Source organism: Phalacrocorax aristotelis, chromosome 22, assembly GCF_949628215.1.
Source record: "Phalacrocorax aristotelis chromosome 22, bGulAri2.1, whole genome shotgun sequence".
Classification (NCBI taxonomy): domain Eukaryota; kingdom Metazoa; phylum Chordata; class Aves; order Suliformes; family Phalacrocoracidae; genus Phalacrocorax; species Phalacrocorax aristotelis.
The window spans coordinates 3952874-3974451 of record NC_134297.1 but is presented as its reverse complement, the minus strand read 5'-3'; positions in this window follow the sequence as shown (position 1 = coordinate 3974451).

The following is a 21578-nucleotide window of genomic DNA, read 5'->3' as shown; positions in this document are numbered from 1 at the left end:
TTTTTCTGTCTTTTTGCTAATACTTTGATATCAAACTCTTTGGAGCAGAGACTGAATTCGGCTGTGTGTATACCCACCAGAAAAGAGCACTGCTCTTGTAACCGCGACTGGTGAAAATGTTACGATGCTCCACTATTATCTGCTGTTCTGCACGTTGCTGATGGATGGATTACACAAAGGCAAGCTAAATTTCTCCTCTTTTTGTAGCAGTGATCCCACCCCTTTTGTGAAACAAGAAGTGAGGGCACCCGGCTAATGAGGAGACCCTCAAGATGGTTGTCTTGATGGGGATCTACAATTCCCTGTCCTGTATGTAAGTTAGCATCTGCCAGGGGTTAGGAGATCTTGAAGGAAAAGTGTTGCTTCTGTCTGCAAAGGTGGTGGTGGTTGTTGTTTTTGCTAGTAAAGTGGCCAATAAAGATGTCCTGGAATTCTGGGTGTTGGGCATAGATTACTGGGAAAAGGAGCTTAGACAACCCTTCCTAGCTGAGGCTCTAAATCAGGACCATATGTGCCAATATTTTCTTGTATCCCGTAGATGTACAATATCATGTAATCATATATTATGTATGGCACAGAGGATAAGGAAAGAGGGATGAGTGCTGAAGCAATATAGACTATGAATAGAACGGGTTCTTCTGTTATAACTCCATTAAAAATTGAGTGCACAGTAATGTGCTATTCTTAGTACAGATAACTTTTAAAAAGGCTAAGACCAATAAATTTGCTTGCTGTCACAGAGCTCCTAATTCTAGCATGGCATGGTGTAGATGACCTTAATATGATGCTACAAATTATTGGAAATAAGACAGTTGCAATTCTTGGAACTTTTAATATTGATTGTTTAAGTAAATAATCTGTTAAATGGCAATCTAATTTGAACTGAATTAATAAGTGAACCGATCAGATTCAGATGTTTAAAAAAAAACAAACCACCACTACACTGCTCAGTTTGGTTGATTGGGTGCTTATAAACAAATGTGGAAGTGGGAGACGAGATTACCATATGTACTTAAGGTTTTTTTTTCTCATACTGTGTTAGCCAGACATTAAAGACAGGGTCCTCCGAGAGACTGTAGCAATTATTGTGGCTATAATTTTTGCAATACAGTCAAAAGTATTTTCACAGCAGAACTTTCTTTCCCAGGTTACTAATAAATGAAATTATTAAATCCAAAAGAATCATTAAAATGGATTAGATTTATTCTACTTGTTTACGTGGACAATGGAAGTTCAAATGTATGTTTTTGCCAAGCTCATCATGAATTCCTAGCCTACTGATATGTTGTTTTGGCGTTTGGATCTCTGGCTCTTTAGAAAGATGCTTTTTGCTTGGTCATCATTGTAAGTGTGCATATGAAAATCTTGATACGTGTGAATAGCCCTTTTGAATTCAATGGGCCCACTGACGTACGTATAGGGAGTATCTAATCTATAGACTGTGGGATCAGAACCCTGGCTGCAACTTATCCTATTTGACATGTATAAGTACTTCATCTGCTTACGTGGCTCATACGTATAGTAACACTAAAGAAATGTCACAAGTACAAATATTTTAATGGTTAAGAGTATTGACCAAGTAAAATGTCTCTATATCACAAAATCTTCATTTGGAGAATATGTTCCTGTTTCTTTAAGGTGGGTTTTCTGTTATGCACCTATTACAAATATTTTTCAATACTTTGAATTATGAATAAATATAATGACTTACTGATTCTATCCTTTGTGTTTACATTGCATAATTACTAGCCACTCTTGATGCTTCATAATAATTGACTTTATATTGATAAATAGATTAGCTAATATGGTAAATGATTATTCCCCAGTAAATGAATCAGTATGCTTTTGACTTCAAGTGCCATTAACAATAAATGCATGGATTCAGGACAGCTTATGCATTTTACATTAAGCAGCCCCTGAATAAGCACCCAGAAAGCAGGGACCAGTGCCCGGGGTTGCTTCTCCTTCCTTGTTGCTCACACTAACCAGTTGTTCTGCTCCTCCCGAACTTGCTCTTGTGTTCCTCGGTCCTTAAAACTGCTGCTGTGCCTACAGCATGGACAGGCTTTACTGGAAGGTTCTGGAGTTGTTTAAACCCTTTTTAAGGCTGAGGACAGATCAGAATGAACTTCTGGGTGAATGCTCTGTACAGTCCCTAGAATGTGTGTTACTACCCAACTCCCTGGCAGCTGGTTTCTCCCAAAAGACAGTAGCTATACCTAGGTGAGTGGCGGGTTGTTTTGTTTTGGTTGGGGTTTTCTGGGGGGTTTGGGTTTTTGGTTTGGTGGCTTTTTTTTTTTATTGGGGGTGGGGGGGGAATGGGGTGTTTTGGGTTTTTTTTGGGGGGGGGTGTTTTTGTGAGCAGCCTAGCTAATTACTGTAGGATTGGTACAGTCCAAGTATGTCCAGGAAAGTGAGTGAGTCCATCTAGTTTCTGGATCCTACAACAGATCTTAAGCTTATTGGACCTATTTGAGTCAATGCTGGACTGTGGAACTGAAATGCAGGAACCTTCAGATAGAAAAAGGAAATTGAGGCTCATCCCCAAGAATAGCTGGCGGCTAATCAAGGCAATTTGGATCACTGTTAGAGACTTTGGTACCTGAAGACCCCTTAAGACTTTTCTGGGTCTGACCCAATCTGCTGAAGGAGTTGACAGTCAAAATGATTTATGGGAGTCAATTCTACACCATATGTTGAGTGAAATCTTGGCTCTGATGAAGTGAGTTGTGGGGGAGGCAGGGACACTGGCCTGGATTTCATGGCATCAGGTTTACAGCTGCTGTCTGCATGTGGGAAGGGCAATGGGATATAGAACAAATAACTTTTCTCGCTGGCAAGGAGAACGGAGCAAACTCTGAGCCTTAATTCTACTGTTCATCAAGTCATATAGTAAAATCACTGTTTTAAGGGAATTGAGAATTGAACCTAGTAACGACAATACGATTTCATGTCTTTCACATGATCTGGGTTTGTTTTAGTCATTTAAAGACCTGTCACTTTCTTTCCATTCCTCTTTTGTAGTTGTTTTTTAACCATAATGTTGTCTAGATCACAGAATCACAAAATGGTGAGGGTTGGAAGGGACCCCTGGAGATCACCTTGTTCAACCCCCCTGCTTGAGCAGGCACACCCAGAGCAGGGGGCACAGGACTGGATCGAGGTGGGTTTTGAATATTTCTGGGGAAGGAGACTCCGCAGCCTCTCTGGGCAGCCTGTGCCACTGCTCTGGTACCCTCAAAGTAAAGAAGAGTTTCATCATATTCAGGTCGAACTTCCCGTGTTCCAACTTGTGCCCGTTGCCCCTTGGCCTGTTGTTGGGCACCACTGAAAAGAGTCCGGCCCATCCTCTTGACACCCAGCTTCCAGATATTTATAAGCACTGATGAGATCCCCCCTCAGCCTTCTCTTCTCCAGACTGAACAGACCCAGGTCTCTCAGCCTTTCCTCACAAGGGAGATGCTCCAGTCCCCTGAGCATCTCCGTAGCTCTCCACTGACCTTTTTTCCCTGCCCTTCTTGCACTGGGGGGCCCAGAACTGGCCGCAGCCCCCCAGATGTGGCCTCACTGGGGCAGAGCAGAGGGGGAGGAGAACCTCCCTCGCCCTGCTGGCCACACGCCTTTCCATGCCCCCCAGGGCACCGCTGGCCCCCTTGGCCCCAAGGGCCCGGTGCTGGCTCAGGGTCACCCCGCTGCCCCCCAGCACCCCCAGGGCCTTCTCAGCAGAGCCGCTCTCCAGCAGGTCCCCCCCAGCCTGTGCTGGTGCGGGGGGTTGTTCCTCCCCAGGGCAGGACCCTGCACTGGCTCGTGTTGAATCCCATGACGTTCCCCCGAGCCCAGCTCTCCAGCCTGTCCGGGTCTCGCTGGATGCCAGCACAGCCTCTGGTGCATCAGCTGCTCCTCCCAGTCCTGTATTGTCAGCAAACTTGCTGAGGGTACGCTTTGTCCCTCAGAGAGAAGACATATGGGACCTCAAATATCAACATATATTATATAATACATAAAAATCCTATTTCAGGATGGAAAATTCCTATTTCAGCAAGGAAAAAAAAAGGCGCTAAAGTTAATGCAACAAAATAGGAACTAGCTTTTAAATGGATAGGAATTGTAACCTGATGTTACAGTTCTCATTGCATCCAATTTGCTGGGTGCCTGCAGTTACTTTATATTATGGTCCCAAATCCTGGACGTGTTTTAGCACGTGCCTAACTTTAAGAAAGGGAAATCATTCCCATAGCTACTCTTTCTGACCTGTGACTATGTTAGGTAGAATTTGTAGCTGAACTCAGAATTCCCTAGATTTCCGCTGCTTTTCAATGCATTTCAACTCTTCCAGCTCCCAAAATAAGTATTAGCTGCATGTGTAAAATTATAAAGGTCTTTACTGGTACTGTGGGGAGAGATATCTCTGCTTAGCTTCAGAGGAATGAAAAACTTCTCTTAGTTCTTTAAAAGGACGAGTTATTTCCTGGATCAGGTATGTAGCTACGGGATCGAATCGTGAGATCTTTGGCAACCATGGTGCTTGAAAATTTTCCCTTTGCAGAAACAGAGACCGTGTAAGCGAAGTAAACTTCTACGGGCATTACGGACCTTACATGCCAAGAAGGAACTTCATTATATGATAATGTTTGAGAGTTTTTATTAAGGAATGTTTTGCTAGCTGGTGCAATGTTACGTATTCTACCAGGCCGATGGTTGCTTTGTCTAAAGCAAACTGCGTGTTCAGTAGTTTTCTTTTTCCTGGAAACACTGACATTGCCCCTTTTTTTTTCCTTGCCATATTTGATTTTCATTTCCCTCAAGATTTAGATCTGCTATCTCCTTCAATATTTAGTACTGATAAGTCAAAGAAATAGGATGTGTTGGTATGATGTCACAATGTTATAATTCAGATATTGTCCTTGGTGATTCTTCTCTGCATGCTTAAGTGAAAATGCAATAAAAAGTTATTTTGGGTATGAAAGATGAATGCCATTTTGAATGCCAGTGAAGCAGGCAGATGTTGAGGACAAAGCAGGACTGGAAGGAACATGAGAGTCTATCATCTGCTTTGCAGCACAGCACTGGCTATCACGGACCTCAGTAAGAACATTGAGCTTCTGTGTCTGTGGCAGCCTATTAAGTTCACCTTGGTGATTAGATTTGAGATACCTGTGAGTACACCAGACTACAAAAGCCCTGTTATTTATGGTCAGGTGAAGGAGGATTATAGGAAGTAGGATGGCTCCAGAAACTTTTGCGTATAGAGAATTGGCCTGCATGGACAGAACTAGGAACTGTTCTGTCCTCCAAAGGTAAATGTACTGCATGTGCTAATTTGCCCTAGCTTTGTGTGAGATCTTTTTTTAAAGCACAGCACGAGAGAGTAAAGCAATCCAGGATGGGCAGATGGTATGGAGGAAATAGTTGCCTACAGCTGCTGGGAACAGCAAATAACAAAGCCATAGCAGCCAAAACAGGCACATCCAGCTATGGGACAGGGAAAGCGGAGACCTGGAGTCTGGGCGAAAGAGTGAGAAGTGGGAACAAGTTCAATTTTCAACATTTGGTCAATGGACAGGTCTGTCCATGAGTTGAAATAACATCTTGTTGATTTTTTTTTTTATGATCCCTCTGCACTGCATCTCATAGAAAATCAGTAAAGAATTACCAACTATGAACTGTTATGGTCTAAATTTTGACAGAAGAAGTTGACCTTGTTTCTCTAATTGGCTAAAGATTGATTCCTAAGAAGTGTTTCTGTGAGTCCAGGATTTAGTATGAGCTGTTGACTCTCATCTAGAGCAGAACAACTGTTCTTCACTTTCAACAGAGCTGTTGTCAAGAAAGATTTAGGACAAATGAGCTTGAACCTTAATCTCCACAGAGGTACAGAAGAAAGCATACTTGCTTACATTTCTCCAGTGCCCACCTATTCTGTAGTCCTTGAGCAAATTAACCTTTTGGAAAATGCAGCCTGCAGTTATGATATGATCAATGTCTTCTGAGTACAGAGACACATGAAATTAAGACCCCTATGGAATGGTTCCATGAAATTTAACGATAATAAAGGCAGTAATGAAGGAATTTATTGGTGAACCTAGAGTGCTTACTAGACAATAAAGTTATTTCTTTTCTTGGATTTTTTTTTTTCCAGGTGTCTTCTGGAAATCTATAGCAAGACTTTGGTTGTGTTAAATTACATAAAATGGGTAGATCCTTAGACAAGTGATCATTCCCAATAAAGAACAGAACTTTTCTGTAATTTGGAGAAAGGGGAAGATCTACAGAATTCCTGTTATATCATAGAAGCTGTTCAATAGGTTTCTCATTTGTGTTTGTAAGGATGAAAAGCTCACCACCTGGGAAAACTCACATAATTAATGCACAGGTCAGTTGTGATACATTTTTCATTATGGTGCTGTGCTGAACCCTGACTTGGTGGTAGTTTGGAATGTATAATATGCTCTATCAAGTTAACTCTGCTCATTGGCAATAAAAAAAAAGACCCACATATCGTGTCTTTCTAAGGAAGCAATGTCTATTTTGCAAACTAAACAGAATATGCTAGGGTTTGTTTGGGAGGGGAGGTTATGCAAGCCTTGTGAAATCCAGCTTCTTCGAAATTCTTCTGGGGACTGGATCACCTTCTTCCCTATAAAGAGAGTGATGGATGTTTGAATCTCCTTGTCTTGCTGTACTCTTTATCTGGGAAAGAAGTTAGTTGTTTTTGCTCAAAAGCTGAGTGCTTTCGGGAAAGCGATGGGCTTGTACAAGTATCGTTAGTTCCAGCAAACATGAAACAGCTCCATTTCAAATTTACAAGGTCCTGTTTTCTCACTTAGCCTGGGAGAGTCCTGTTTTTCTCAATTAGGTTTTGGAGGTGTACGGTTGTTATTATTTTGGTATACTTATTTTTTGAGAGTCTAGAGCATCTTCTGTGATGGAATTGTGGAAATGTCTTACCTCAGGGCAATCAGAACATGGGTGACTTCAAATCTGTGAAAACTTAAGAACCAAAATCATATGTATTGGTTACTTCTCTCTTTTTACAGCTGGGGAGCTGACAGAGAAGAACTGGTGGGAGTTAGATCCCAAGATGACAATTAGAAAATCGCATTTTCTAATGGTATTATTCTATGCATTCTCCATTACAATATGAGGTTTTCTCTGCATCTTCAGTTATTCCAGATAACACTGTGGTCCCAAATGCTGTCTCAAGATAGTTCCCTTTGTCATACAAGAAGTTTAGGACTCAACCTGAAGAGAGATTTGATGCTTTTAGATCAAAGAGCAGGGTTTTCAAAACAGAATTATCCCATATTTGAGTCCTTTAAAAACTGTGTTTTGTAATCAGTAAGAGGTGGATTTATGATGTGAGAGACTAAACAATCTGTACCTCTCCTTTATCACTAGCATCACACTCTCCTGCATTCCTCCGCTGCTCCTCCCACTGTGATCACCCTGGCTGCTCTTAATCATAGTGCACGAGCAATATCATGAGGGCAATGTGACCCATTAGACAGTAGACCTAGCAAACTGGATACATGACTGTTCTGGCTTTACTCCCACTGCAACTCCACAGCCCGTGCTTCTTTGCTGGGATTCATTTGACATGTGGCAAACCTGAGGAAGGATTTTGAAAACCCAGATTATTTTTAAAATTTTTTTCATAGAAAATGAGTAGTTTATTTAAAAATCCATCTCATTTGAAGAAGATCAGTCTTTAAGATAATTAACATCCTGCACCTAAAACATTCCTCCTTTGCTTTACAAGTACTGGCAGGGAAGACTCTGGTTCTATAAGAAACTGAGAAGAATGGCCTATTTTGTCAATTGAGTCTCTGCATGTGTTACTTTGGTGGCATGTTAGTTTCAAGATCTCCTAATTAAGCAAGAGGAATTTGGTGTTCTATGTAGTGTTGGTTGGTACTGGTCAGACTATCAAACAGTAAAAAAAGATCCGGTCTCTTAAAACAGCAATAGCACTCTTGCAGAATGGAGTTTTGGGGGATCACCCTCACTGCTGCTATTCCTTTTTCTCTGCTCTGCAGTATCATAAGCCACCTTTTGAAAGGCTTCTTTTATGAGATAATTTTTGGATAACACAGCAACAGTAAGGTATCAACACCTGTGTTTTTAGTTTCTAGGATATATTGGTGCCAGGTGGGAAGAGTGGGAGATCGGGTCCTTGCAACAACCTTTCAACTGGATCTTTACAGCAAGAGAGACAGCGAAAAATAGTCAACATTATTTCAGCACAGTGGGGAAGAAGGGATGAAAGCTCTGCAAATGAATTCATTGTGACAACCTTTGTGAAGAATCTGAGTGTTTGATCTTTTAAATGATTTAATAATTCTTTTGATAGATTAAAGAATAAACTGGGTGGGAGGAGGAGAGGAAGTCAACTTTCCCTGATTCTGTCAAAATAGTAAATAAAAAGAGCAAATCTCTAAATTTAGCAAGCTTTTCCCCACACTACCTCTTTTTTGGGTGTTGGATGAGTGTCACATTATAGTCTGAGCATTAGATAAACAGTTGGAAATATGACCCTTTTGATAAAGATTGTGGACAATGATCTAATGTGCTTATATCCAATGGAAATTGATCTAAAAAGCAAAGTAATTGAATGTTTGGAAAACAGTATTTCCATTACATAGAGATTTATTAAGTTCTCTGCATCTCCAAAAAAGCAGACCTTTAATCACAGTATTGTTGGTTTGGGGTTTTGTTCCTTCCCCCACGCCTCTTTACCCATATAATTTATCACTTGCTCAGGCCTTTAGGTATCTGATTGTACAGGATTTGCCCTGGGAAATATCTTCAAATGGCTTCCAACTGATGAAGCCAAGCTCTGAAGGTCTTTGCACTGACACTACTAAACTACATCTTAGAATAACTTGGGGTTTCTTTTAGCTTGAAAAACTTTGCATCTGAGACCCCATTCTTAAAGCTAACTCAAATTCATGGTGTCGTGATGTGAAAAGTAAATACCTCTTAAATATTTTTGAGGTATTGCTTTAAAAAAACAACAACCTTGAAACCCAAAAAACCCCACAACACCAAAAAACAAAACACAAAAGCCCAGGAATTTAAAAAGGATAGATTTTTCTATGAAAGGACCTGGTACTACTCTTTTTAAAATAAGGAAATTATCTCTGTTGCAGAAAAAGACATTTTGGGGGAATCCAACTTCTTTCCTTTGAGGAAGTACTTATTCCTGAAAATTAACAGGGTTTTGTTTTTTTTTTTAGTTTAGGCTGTCCATTAGGCTACCTTTTAGCTAACAAACAAAAAAAAAAAAGACACTTTTGACTGGTAACAGCTGTCATGTGTAAGTAGGAAAGGGTAGGAAGACCGTACAATCATTTCCTCATCGAATGCTGAACAGGCTTTCATATGATAAGACCCCAGGGTCCTACAGAATAAGCCAGAAACTCATCTGGACCAGAGCTGAACAGGAAGGGCACTCAGTATAGTCATCTGTTTCAAAAGACCCCATATAATGAAGATTAATTAGGCCTTCTTTACCAATCAGAAGTTAAATACACATACCCAAGGCCCTGGGCTTCCTCACACTACCAAAGAGTTTCCATGGAAGCCAAGAAGAAGAAAAAGTGGTAGACAGAAGAAAGAGGATCAACTCTCCTGTAAAGTGACTTTAAAAATGTACCAAGATTGAAGTTGCTTATTCACGTACAAGTGTAAAATGCCATAACATGTACTTCCAGCACAAAGCAAGGTAGGAATAAGATTATGTGTCTATTTGCACTAATGCAGCTGGCTTCTCCAACCACATTATGTATAATCTTCTTTTCAGTGGCTGAGGGCATCAGTTCTCCTTTATTTCATGAACACCATATTCCGATACATGCAATATTCTTCTTTTTCCTAGCACAAGGACAAATTCACATGCCTACCTCTTCATTTTTTCAACTTGAGTTTATACTGTGATTGTACTTAGGAGTTTTGCAATGGTACCTTTCTTTCTGATCTATTTTCCTCTGAGACACTGCTTGGCCTACAGCTCAAATTCAGTCTGGAGCAATCTTGTTCTTTGATTCTGAGGTTTCAGTCCTAGGATCTAAACTAATCGCCTTTCAAATGGCACCAATGGGGAGTAAGACACCAATGCAGCATGTACTCAAATTGAGGATGTTGGAAGGGGATGGGAATGACTTGTTTGCATCGTTCCAGCTGCAGGACGTGTTCAAGTAGTTGGCAGAATGAGGGGCTATGTCTAATGCAACCGGTAGCATAGGCCACTGCAAAGACAGAGCAGGGCATTGGCTTTTATAAAATACTTATTAGGTACAAACTCTCCACAGTTGCTACTTCAGAAACAACAGGCAGTTGCTGTCAGCGCAATGAAAACTTAGGCCATGAGTGGAAAAGGAGCTGAGCCCTGGCTTCTCGCAGAGTGTCTCCAGCACCTTTGGGCACGTAAAATCCTTATAGTGTCTTATTGTTGAGACTGCTGACTGCTCTCATTAACTTCAAGTGGAATCGAGTGCTCAGCACAATGGAAGACCAAGCCCTCCTTCTTTAAAGTGATCTTTTGGGTTTCATATTTATTTGCAAAACAGGGTAACGTATCCTGAAAAAACTTTTTTCTCCTTGCACAGAGTTTTGGGTAGACGCATCTAGGAAACGCATGTTCTTCTAGCACAATAGCAACTTATGAATAAGATCATACTTGTATTTGCATTAACACGGCTGGCTTCTCCAACCAGTTTTACATAATCTCCTTTTCAATGGGTAAGGGTGTCATTTCCCCTTCATTTCATACAACTGTGCTTTGAAAATGTAGGGAGGAAGTATTTAAAGAAAGTCCGCATTTTATGAAAGGGAAAATTGCCGGCGTTCCTTTGTGTGTCTCAGTAGGATTTGGATAGATTACTCATACTTAAAAAGGAAGGGAGCTTTTGCTTTCTCTTCTCCTTTTTTAAAAACTTGCATTAACATGATGTATTGACATATTACAAAATCCAAGGAATGCTGGAGAGCAGATCAACCACGACTTTGTACACAAGTTGCAACAAATTCTTAAAACATTATCACCTTCTGAAATAAAATTGTCACATTTTGGATACAGGCAACTTGTATAAGGACTAAAGCTTCACATATTAGATAGGGACAACAGCATGCTCTCTCTCACGTTCTCTTTCTTCCTGCTTAAAAATTGATTCCCCCCCCAACCCACCCCCCTTTTTTTTTTTCCTGCTTTCTTTTGATCCAATAAGCTTGGTACGAATGCAGCACATTTTAACAATTTTCATAAATCAAGCAACTGGAATAGATTTTAATACAGAATTGTATTACTGCAAGAATGCAAGGCATGCAGGCTCTAAGCACTAACATTTCTATTATTTGAATGGAAGCCAATGCTTTAGCTGTAAGCACATTAAGTGAAAATAATTCTCTTCTACGTTTCTGGGGTCTCTGATGTCAAATATTCTCCCTGTAAGTAACTTGCAACTTTTTCAAAGTTGTCCTTGTCTCATGGGTATTACAACTGGTCAATCACAGTTTGAAGAGTATGTTTTATTCTTCATGGTCAGATATGAAAGTCTATTGAGCTATTGTCCTCTCTGACATTCTTTGATTAAAGAAGTCATGTAGAAGTAGAATATCAAGCTTCATTGTTGTAAGGAGTTATTAATTTAGTGGTACCTTTGCATAAAGGTTTTCTGTACTTTATAGGATGTATATTTATATTTGCTGATGACTCTCTGTTAATCTGACACTTGCTAATCAACGATTGATGATCATTGTCATTCTTGTGAAGGACACTTCATCCTATAAGGTCATAAAGACATTCTGCACACTTAAATGCACTGTATGCATATGTGTGCATGAATCTATGTGCTTATGTTTACACTAACACTGCTTTTTTGGTAGACTTGTTATATTTCTTTTCCTTCTCATCTGTTGCTATCTCTTTTCATTCATCAAATGTTTCTCATTGTTAAATCATTAACACAGTTTTAAAGGTAGAGGTGATTTTGCTGCCTAAAACTGAGGAAAAAATTTGCAAGGAAATTTTAAAGTGCTTTTGTGAAAAACTGTTGATAAACATCCAACCATCTTTTCTCTTATCTTCTTTTCTTAAAGAACAATTTTTGTGAAATCAGTTGATGACATTTTCGCCTAAATCCATTTATTATCTCATATTTGAAAAAGCTTTTAGCTCAATAGTGCTCTGTTCCTTCCCTGAGATTTCTAGGTACTATTATATGAGGCATCCAACTTAAGTATGGGTAAGAGAGAGCACTATTTGTAATTTTCTCCCTCAAAAGAGAAGGCAAATAAATTAAGGCATCTGACACTGCAAGTGTTGCCTATCAAGTAATATGAAGGCATTTCAGTTCATGTTTTGGCACTGAATTTTATTGGGGTTTTTTTTTGTCTTGACATTCCACAGGTTTTTGATATCTTAGTGAATCTAAATGGACACTACCCATGGTCCACGTCTCTGAAAATTGAAGTGATTTTGAATTGTCTTTCAGGGCACCAGGTGGATTCCTGAATTAGTAGTTTTCATTCCCAGCGCTAGACATTCAACTCCAGAAAATCAAAGGACTCAAACTTATTTCCATTTTGCAGGTACCATTCTTTGGAGAACAGAGTCCTCTTCTAAATATAGCAGCATGTATCATCGTCACAGGGCAAAAAGATAGCTTGGGCATTGCAGATTGCTTTTCTGCTGGAGGGGAATAGTGGTACATTCTCAGTTTAATTGCCCTATTTAGACTGGTGTACCAGTCTTGGAGCAAGAGTGGTCAAATAATATGCAGGATAATCCCTTCTTACAGGAATTTCAACCTAACCTCAGTGACTGGTACCCAGAGACTGATTCTGGCTCAAGAACTGACCTCAATCAGAAAGCAGGGCAAATGCAAAAAGCAAATTATCTCACTGCTTCCACAGTTTGCTCCCGAAGGACTACAGAACCTTGCATAAACAAAACTAATTATAACACACAAAAAAATTTCATAAAACTAAACCTTTGCTTGCAGGCTAACAAAAAGAAGAACCTGGAAGAGTGTATGTCACAGTGCCATCTACTGACGCCAGCCACAACAATATACAAAGAATACCTAATTACAGTAATAAAATAAATAAATAAGGCTGGGAGTCTTGGAAGGATTATAGTCTTACGTTTAAAGGAAGGAGATGACTGCTAATTAATCTCCCAAAAGAAAGCGCCTCACCTATTGACAGGTTATTCATCCCACAAATGTTAGATTTCTCTTCAGTGCAATAGGTTGGTTCTTGTAATTCTTGGAAAGGGACTTTCACTGGAGGAACAGCTGACCATAACTCTTAGTGCCAGCTCCCATATTTGTATTTTGTCTTGATGAACGCTTTATACTGTAGGAGAATTACAGCCTACTATGGCAAGCAATTTGAAAACATAAAGGCGTTTCTTAGAGGAATGCAATTGCAGAATAAAATCAGTTCAGTCTACTGTGCGATAACTTTATCTGACACAGAAAATGAGCAGTAACTTGGAGGCAGGTAGGAGCAACATGTAATCCAGTTGACATAAATGAAAAGATGGTACTGGCAGAAAATTGGGCTGCATATGAATATAAAGGCTGTTGAATAACAGGGAATGGAAAATGACACGCTTAGCAGCAATAAGGTAAAGATGAAAGAGGTTCAGAAAACATTTGTACAGGAGAAGCCAAGTACAAGTCAATAAAGACTGAAATTCTTTGCTCCTAGAAGCAGCGCTGAATGCCGAAGCCTCCAGTCCTAGCTGTCTTAAGGGTTGCCAAATGGTAAAGTGTCAAAAAGAGTTTATTCTTTAGTTGTTAATGTGCAAACTGAAGTGGCGGCTGAGATGTTCAGCAAAAACATTACTAAGCAAGATGATATATCATCTTCTGTATCACTTTCAGTAATTCCAAGGTAAGAAGAGAGTGATTGGGAATTGAGAGGAAGAAAAGAAGAGAAGAAGCCAAGAGGTGAGGAAACTGCAGAATGTTGATTGGAAAAAAAATATTACTTATACTTGACGTAAGGCTTAAGAATATAAGAATTCAGAGGGAGGGTAAAAGTGAGCACCTGAACTGTGCTGGCTAAGATTCACTCTGATAGATTGTGGCAGATGGAGCTGACATCCTGAGAGAGGCTAAGGGGTGAAAGTAATAATGAACCATCTTCACAAAGTAAAAGTAGAAGAAATATTAGAGCTGTTACAAGAGAGCAAGCAGGAGATGTTTAGAGTTATGAGTTCTTTTGGATAGCAGCCATGGTTTGTCTTTATTTCCTAGTAACTGGTTCTTGGTTTGAGCTTTGTCAGGTCATCAGTCTCGTGTCATCAGCTCTAGAAGTTTTTTAGTCCTTTCTTTGGATCATCTAGCAGGCAGGGAACTAACATGTGGAGTGCAAACATGATATGCTTTTGGGGGGCCTGTCTTGATAAGTAGAAGCAGTGGAAATAAGTACAAATAGAGAAGGGATTTTATTATGGCACCATCTGCCTCCTTGCTGTTAATATTTTTCTCGACTTTTTGCGATTATTTTTGAAAATTGGATTTAAGGATGGGTGTTGTAGTTCAGGACTTTGCTGCTGCTATTGAGGGATGGTTTCAGAAGGGAGACCTAAGCCATGATAATAGCTGTCCATCCGCTACAGCAGAAAGCAGATGTTTCATTGAAGTCAGCTGGATGACATTGATCTTTAAAGTAACACACAGAACTGAGTCTTTGCTTGGATCAGGGCCAGCAAGCGAATTCTAATTTATTGCCCTTCCTGGGTCTTGATATAGGCCTCATCCAAGGCATTTCTCCTGATGCTCCTATTTCTCATTCTCATCTTCCTTGTATTACTTCATTTAAAGTCAGTTAATGACAGTCCTGACTTGTCTTGAACGTTCTACACTTATACAGCACCTAGCACCGTGGAGCGGTCTGTTGCAACAAACACCTACTGACTGTTAGTGAACCCTGGCAAGTGTTTTGCTGTCACATTGAGATATATTTTTCAGCTGATCCAGAGATTTCAAACAGCAGTTTCATTTTTCCTTTTTTAATTTAGTTAAGAGAGTAAAGGAAGCTTCTGAGTTTTACTAGTGGATCCTGATGAGGACTGAGGCAGTTTAAACTCGACTGACCTTAATCACGCAGGTCACCCTTCTAGAACTTTTGTTTACCTCCTGTTGAGGGCTGCTGGGGAGGGAAGGGGAGGGGGAAAGCAGCTTTCAGTTACTAAACCCCCTCGTGGTATTGAATTCTAACCAAGTACGTCCAACCCTGCCAGCCAGAAATGCCAAAAGGAGGAAAGCTGCTGAATCAAAAGAAAATCAGGATAGAGAGGATGGTAGGGAATATGAGAGTAGCGCTAGGTGAGTTTGATAGACTTGTTTTGTATTTGTAGATTGTCTGGGAGTAGATTTAGGGGTTTTTTTTGGTTTTTATATTATTACTGGTTTTTGCTCCTAAATTATTTAGCAAATGTTTTATGAGAGCAACTTCCAGCCTATAGATTAGTTACCACCAGCTATTTGTTGTTGTTGAGTAAGTTTTGCTCTTCTGAGCTGAACTTGGAAGATGCCAAAAGCTTTTGAACCCCCTTGGCTATGGTCTGGGTAAATGGGAGTTCATGGTGCGCTGCACCTCTTGGGTTCAAATCCTATTTGCATGGTGTGGAGTGGCCACTTAAATCATGTGGTTTTCTTTCTGCTACCTGACTGAGTGACTCTCAAGGACCTTTCAAATAATTCACGTGAATGCTCCTGCCGCAAGTACTCAGGCAAATAGAGGAGCCCTGGCACTTTCTCCCTGTCTGCAAACCCAGCTGTACAGCCTCGTGGGCTGGTAGCACGTGGTGCGGCAGTGGGAGATGATGGATGAGAAGGTGTAGCCTGCAGCCGGGCACCAGCAGAAGGTCACAATCTCTGGTCTCTTGCCCCTGTCTGAACTGCAATGTGCCCTTCCTGTGAGTCTGCAATGCAGATCCTCTGTGCTCCCTGGTAGAGGCCATTAGTCAGTCATTGGCAGCGAACTCGGGAAGAATTTGGCAACTGAGCACTGCCTTAAATGCTAGTGTTCTGCTTCCCTGCCCAGGCAGAGTGGTCCTGTGCAGACAGGATGGGCAAATGGCTCTACCTTTGCAGCTATCGCATGTTGTGATGGAGCATCTCCTCGCTGTCGGGTGGTGGCAGATTCACCCACCAGATCTCGCGTGCCGTCACTTCTCCCTGATTTTTTCAAGCAGAGATGATCTTTGACCCAAGTGTAATCATTACTAATCATGGTGTGCGGTGGTGGTGGTAACTCTAAGCAGGTGCTCATTTTGCTGTAGACTTTATTCTACCTATTGGGGGTACCAAACCAAGCCTAATTTACCTGCGTCTTTGACTTTGAGTCAATGAGCAGCCTCTGTTGTCTCAGATTTATTTTTTTTTTGAAAACCATCAGTCTGCTCCATGAGAAGTAGGGTGGCATTATTAGGAAACGTAGGAGATATGCCACACTGGCCTTGTGCAGGAATATGTCTTTAAGCGTGGTTTGCTACAGTATGCTGTGTAGTTATCGGCTAATTAATGTTGACTTATTTAGAAATATAGTCTAGCCATGGCTGTCTGCTTTTCCAAAAGATCCTGTGTATGTCCTTTCTCTACCACACTTGATGGAGTATGTTTGCTGAAGTTGCTGTTGCATACACTTAAGCAATAAAACATTTACAGCTATTTCAGAAATTGTTGCAGTAGGCAATTTTCCTCATTAATTTTACCATTGTAGATGGGTTTTCATGAGGTGTGAAGGCATGCGGAGTCATACCTTATACTATCGCTGATCCTGCTTGTAGCACCAACCTTTTAAGGAAAAATGCATTGAAATGAGAAAGGGACATTTTAGGGGAGATGAAGCACAACGAAAGCAGTGACTGCTGTGCAGCTCCACATCCAGCGATGCGGTAACTTCTGCTCTCGCTCTGCATTGTTAGATTGATTATTTTGTATCAGCCTGCCAATTACTGAAGTGTAATCTGCCAGTCCACTTGGAGATGTTTTAAAGGGTATGTTATCATTAAAATATGCTTTACTGCAGAACGAAGAGTCATGACTTCATAGGTGGTATAACTGCCATTGACACAACCAGTGGAAGGGCCGTTCTTCCACTGAAAAGTGAAAACGAGCTCTTATCTACCAGTGCCTTTCACAGTAAGTAGAATTCAGTGTACTTGTCACCTAACAGTTTGAAAGAGTGTTCAAATTTTACTTTTCCAGTTACATAGGTCTTTCTCCTTTGCTCCATCCTACAAAATTGTTATTTAGATATGTATTTAGCAACTGTGTACTTTTACAGGGTTGCCAGCTTTCACCTGAGAGCTGGGGCGCTCTGCTACTTCCTACCCAAGACTACAGAGACTAAAATACTTTTGGGACCCTGCAGGAAGAAATGGGCTATAAAAATATAACAATGATGATTCCTTTCTAGCACCTTCAACTAAGGAATGTCTAAGCATGTTTCAAATATCAAAGAGCAAGAAACCCATTGTAGTGTTGTCCCCTGGGTACAGGTGGTAAATGGGGGCCCTAAGAGGTAGAAGGAATTGTACGAGGCTAAAAGCAAAGCCGGTAAGCAGATCAGGAGATAGGACCCAAATCTGGCCCTCAGGTCTGACCCTTGCTGCAGGAGTTGTCCTCATCTTGCCTTCTGTACTGACATAATTTTTAAATAAAAATACATATACGAACACTTCATGTCTGGTAAATATTTCTATGTCTTTCTTGCAGAATGAAGGCTCCTTTTCTCTTTTAGAAAAGCTAAAGGGATGCCTACGTGTCTGCAAACCAGAATATAACAAACTACCAGACTAAACAAATTACAGAATGCTCTTCTCCATCCTATCAGTCACAGGGCTGTATCTCTCCTTGAGTCTCCTGTAAACGTTAAGGCACATGACAGTGATAGGTCAAAGCAGAAAAGGTCTGGAATTATTCTTTTCATACTCCAAAAGAATAAGCCTTTGTTATTTCTCACACTTCCATATTTGCCCCAATTTATGGGGTAGATAAGGCTTGAATTTTGAAGAACGACATCATGAATTTCTTTGTATTGATCTAGCTTTTAATGTGCAAACAATGAAAGCAATAAAACTTGCATTTAAAAACAAACATTTCTAACACAGGAGCTACATTAAAATGATACAAATTGCTTTTGTGGGCTGAATTTAACAGAACACCCATGAGGTTCCACTTAAAAACAACAAGCCAACAAAAATCAAATTGCATTGTTTTACTAGCAAACAAAATGGTGAACATGCCTTGGGCTACGTTTTCAGCATGTTTTCTTGGAAGATCAAAGCTTAAATCCCATTAACCCTTCAAATGTCAGTCTAGTGAATTCTTTTCTTTACCTCTGGGCTTCTAATACTCCCTTTAACATGAACCAAGCTCTTTGCCTACATCTGATCCTTTTCCTCCTCCTCTGAATGCAGTCAGTGCTTCACTTGTCTCCCCCACCGGCATCTCTACGGAAGCACCACCTTGTAAGTGGGTAGAGTTCAAACAGACGGTTATCCATCCCACATTGGTTTCCCATTTTACTAACTTGGAGATCTGGATAGAAGCCAGGACTAAAATAATTTATTTTTTTAAAAACCATTCACTGTGGCACTGCGTACCCCACTGGCGAATGGCTGAATAAGACTCACTTTGTTGGCCAACAGACCCATTTTTAGAGCAAGTGAGATATCTGTTTGACCCCTCCCTGTTAATTATCTCCTCCTGGACATCAGGTACATTGGCACTTCAAAGTGTCTGACAGTTGGCTGCTAATAGTGAAAGCAAGCTGATTTGTGTTGGTGTTTGTCACAATTACTGGCACCTGGTCCAACAACCACTGGTCATCTTGTGTGCCTCCTATTCACACAAGTCAACGCACACAAGATGCCTCTTCCTGAGGGTTAGCTGCTTTCTTGGGGACAATAGACTAATACCTTTGCACAAGCATGCCTGTTTTGACGTGACGGGCTGGACCTTAATCTGACTTTGCCCTTATTTCACTGCTCTGCTGGGACCAAGTTTTGTGTATAAATACAGAATCCTCCAAATAGTTATTAATTCCAAATATCTGTGTGTCTGCGTACGTTGTGTAATGTTGGGAAGATTAGGAAGATAGAACAGACGCACCCTTCTGGTATTGGTTTGTCCTTACAGGGAAGTGTGGAAAGATTTAGATGCACTGGAGAGCAGCAGCATTCTCCCCTCTGAGCGCCTGGGAGCTGTAGGCTTATCCAGCCCAGCCCAGGATGATACTGACAGTCTAGTCGGATCCTCGGGGTGTTTGGAAACTTGCCAGAAGGCAAGGGTCAAAAGGGAGGATTTTCTTGTGTGTCCAGAATTAAATTTCTTAAAAATAAATAAAAAATTTTAAAAATTAAGAAAAAAAAAAAAGGAAAGAAAAAAAGCAGGGGGAGAAGCAGCCTGCGTTAATTTAGTTCCAACGAGCTCTGCATTCATTAACTTGAGCTGTGCGAGAAGGTGAATGTGTCCCAGCTCATACAGAAGCAAACTGTACTTTCCGGCTGTGCTACCCTTCTCGGGCCTCCCGTCGACATGCCAGAGTTCACTCTTAAAATGATTCAGTTACAGTACCAGCCCCACAGCTGTCTACAGCTGTATGCCTCCCAGCTCCACACAACTGGCTTTTCACACAGAAATGGCCCCTTTTAAAAGGGTTCACTCGAACAGATTGCTTCAGTCTAACAATGTGTAAAACATGGTACTTCAGACAGGCTTTCCTTTTTATTGTGTGGTCTTTTTTTGGAGCCTTTTATACCCCCAGATGAGAAGAGCTATTACCAAATAACTTGGCAGCATTTTTTTTTTTCTTCACCTGAGTGCTTCACAAGGAGGGCTTCTGCCTTCCCCACTGCCCCTTCCCCTTTAGAAATGCCTCGTCCCAGCTTTGGGTCTTTCTAAGAAAAAAATTGAAAACTAACCCCACCGTCCTTTCTTTTTGAACGATTGCGATGTAAAGCCCTCAGAAGGCCAACTATACAGCTCAGGCTGTAGCCCCAAGGGCTGTCTCCTCCTAAGCACCTGCAGGGAAACCCTCCTGCAGGATGGAGGGGTTCTTGTTTCTCGCTGTACAGCAGCGGGCGTAGTCATGACCATGGACCCTGGCAGAGTCCCTAGAGCTGTGATACAAACTGTAAGCGCAGAATAAATCCTTCCCTTTCTTCCTGGGTGTTGACTTCACAACAAATGCCCTAAATCTGAGGGACCTGAGCAAGAACAATAATAATTGACAGGTGTTTTTTATGTTATTTTAGAGAATACCTGAAGTTTGCTCGATGCTGCACAGACTAGGGTTAAAGGACAGTCTCTTGCTTGGGAGCGTTTGCAGTCAGAGCAGAAGGTGCAGAAGTTTGTCGTCTTCCCTCCTACTTTTACTCAACTATAAATCTTATAGGAGGAAAACTGTATTTTATGATGGGCAGGCAAAAAAGAACGTTTCCTAATATCTTTATTTCTGGTAGTTTAAGGATATCTAGGGGTGGTGGTGGTGGTTGTTACATATAGGATGGCCATTATTGCTTCCCCTTCTGTACAAACTAGGTTGTGCGTCTCCCCTTGATTTTTCTCCTTTTTCTACTGGGATGAGGAAATGAAGAGAAAGGCGGGAAACAAACAAAGCAGCACTTGTTTCCCTTTGTCTATCACTCAAAACTTGTACATATGTTTTGGGGGAGAGGGAAAATCAAAAATTATCTCCAGACAGTTGATTATCCCTTATCAGACATCACTTGAGAGGAGCTGTGAAACAAATTGCCTCTGCCACCCTCTGCCAATAGTTTTCTGTCTCCAGTTCAGCAGGTCTTGCAGAGACTTGTTCCGAAACGCACACATACCATGGCAATACCTGCCAGGAGCTTGCCTTTTCTGTCGTGCTGCAATTTTTCTGGGGATTTCATGAACATGGGGAGTTAGAGTAATGCTGTATTGGAAACACAGATTCCAGGGAGAATTTCCCTACACAATGGATTGCATTAAAGAGGCTTGCTCCAAACAGAGTGCAGTGGCTGAGTCCAATTTCCAATGTGAAGCGAGGTGTGATTTTTAATTTAGTTTTTATGAATTCTTTTTTCCTAATCCCATCATCATTATTCTGTTCTAAGGCCTTTGCCAAATGCTGGCATTTGGTATTGATTTGAAATAGAGCTAACATTCTTGGTGCCAGCTTGCCTGAAATAAAGGCTGACCTGGGTACTGGGTAACTGTGGCCAGAGCTGGTAGTACAATGGCAGGGATTTCACCAGTCCCTGGATGGTTCAATTTCACTCCCTCCTCTGAATCGGGCTGTTTTTAAATTAGCTGGAAATACACCCATTTTATACTAGCTGTAGAGGAGATGATGGGTGTATTTTCCACAGCAGAGAATTTAGATGAATTTAGTTTCTATTTGAGGGCAGTGGGGTCATCAGCATGATGTAGCACAGCAGCAGTCTCACCTACTTATCAGGTGTTGGCAGTGCCATCGGAGGGGGGGCGTGGGGTTCCCACCGCTCCCCTCTGGTGCTCCCATGAGGTCAGGGCTGAAGTATGCCAGACTCTCTGCCATACGGCAGATGG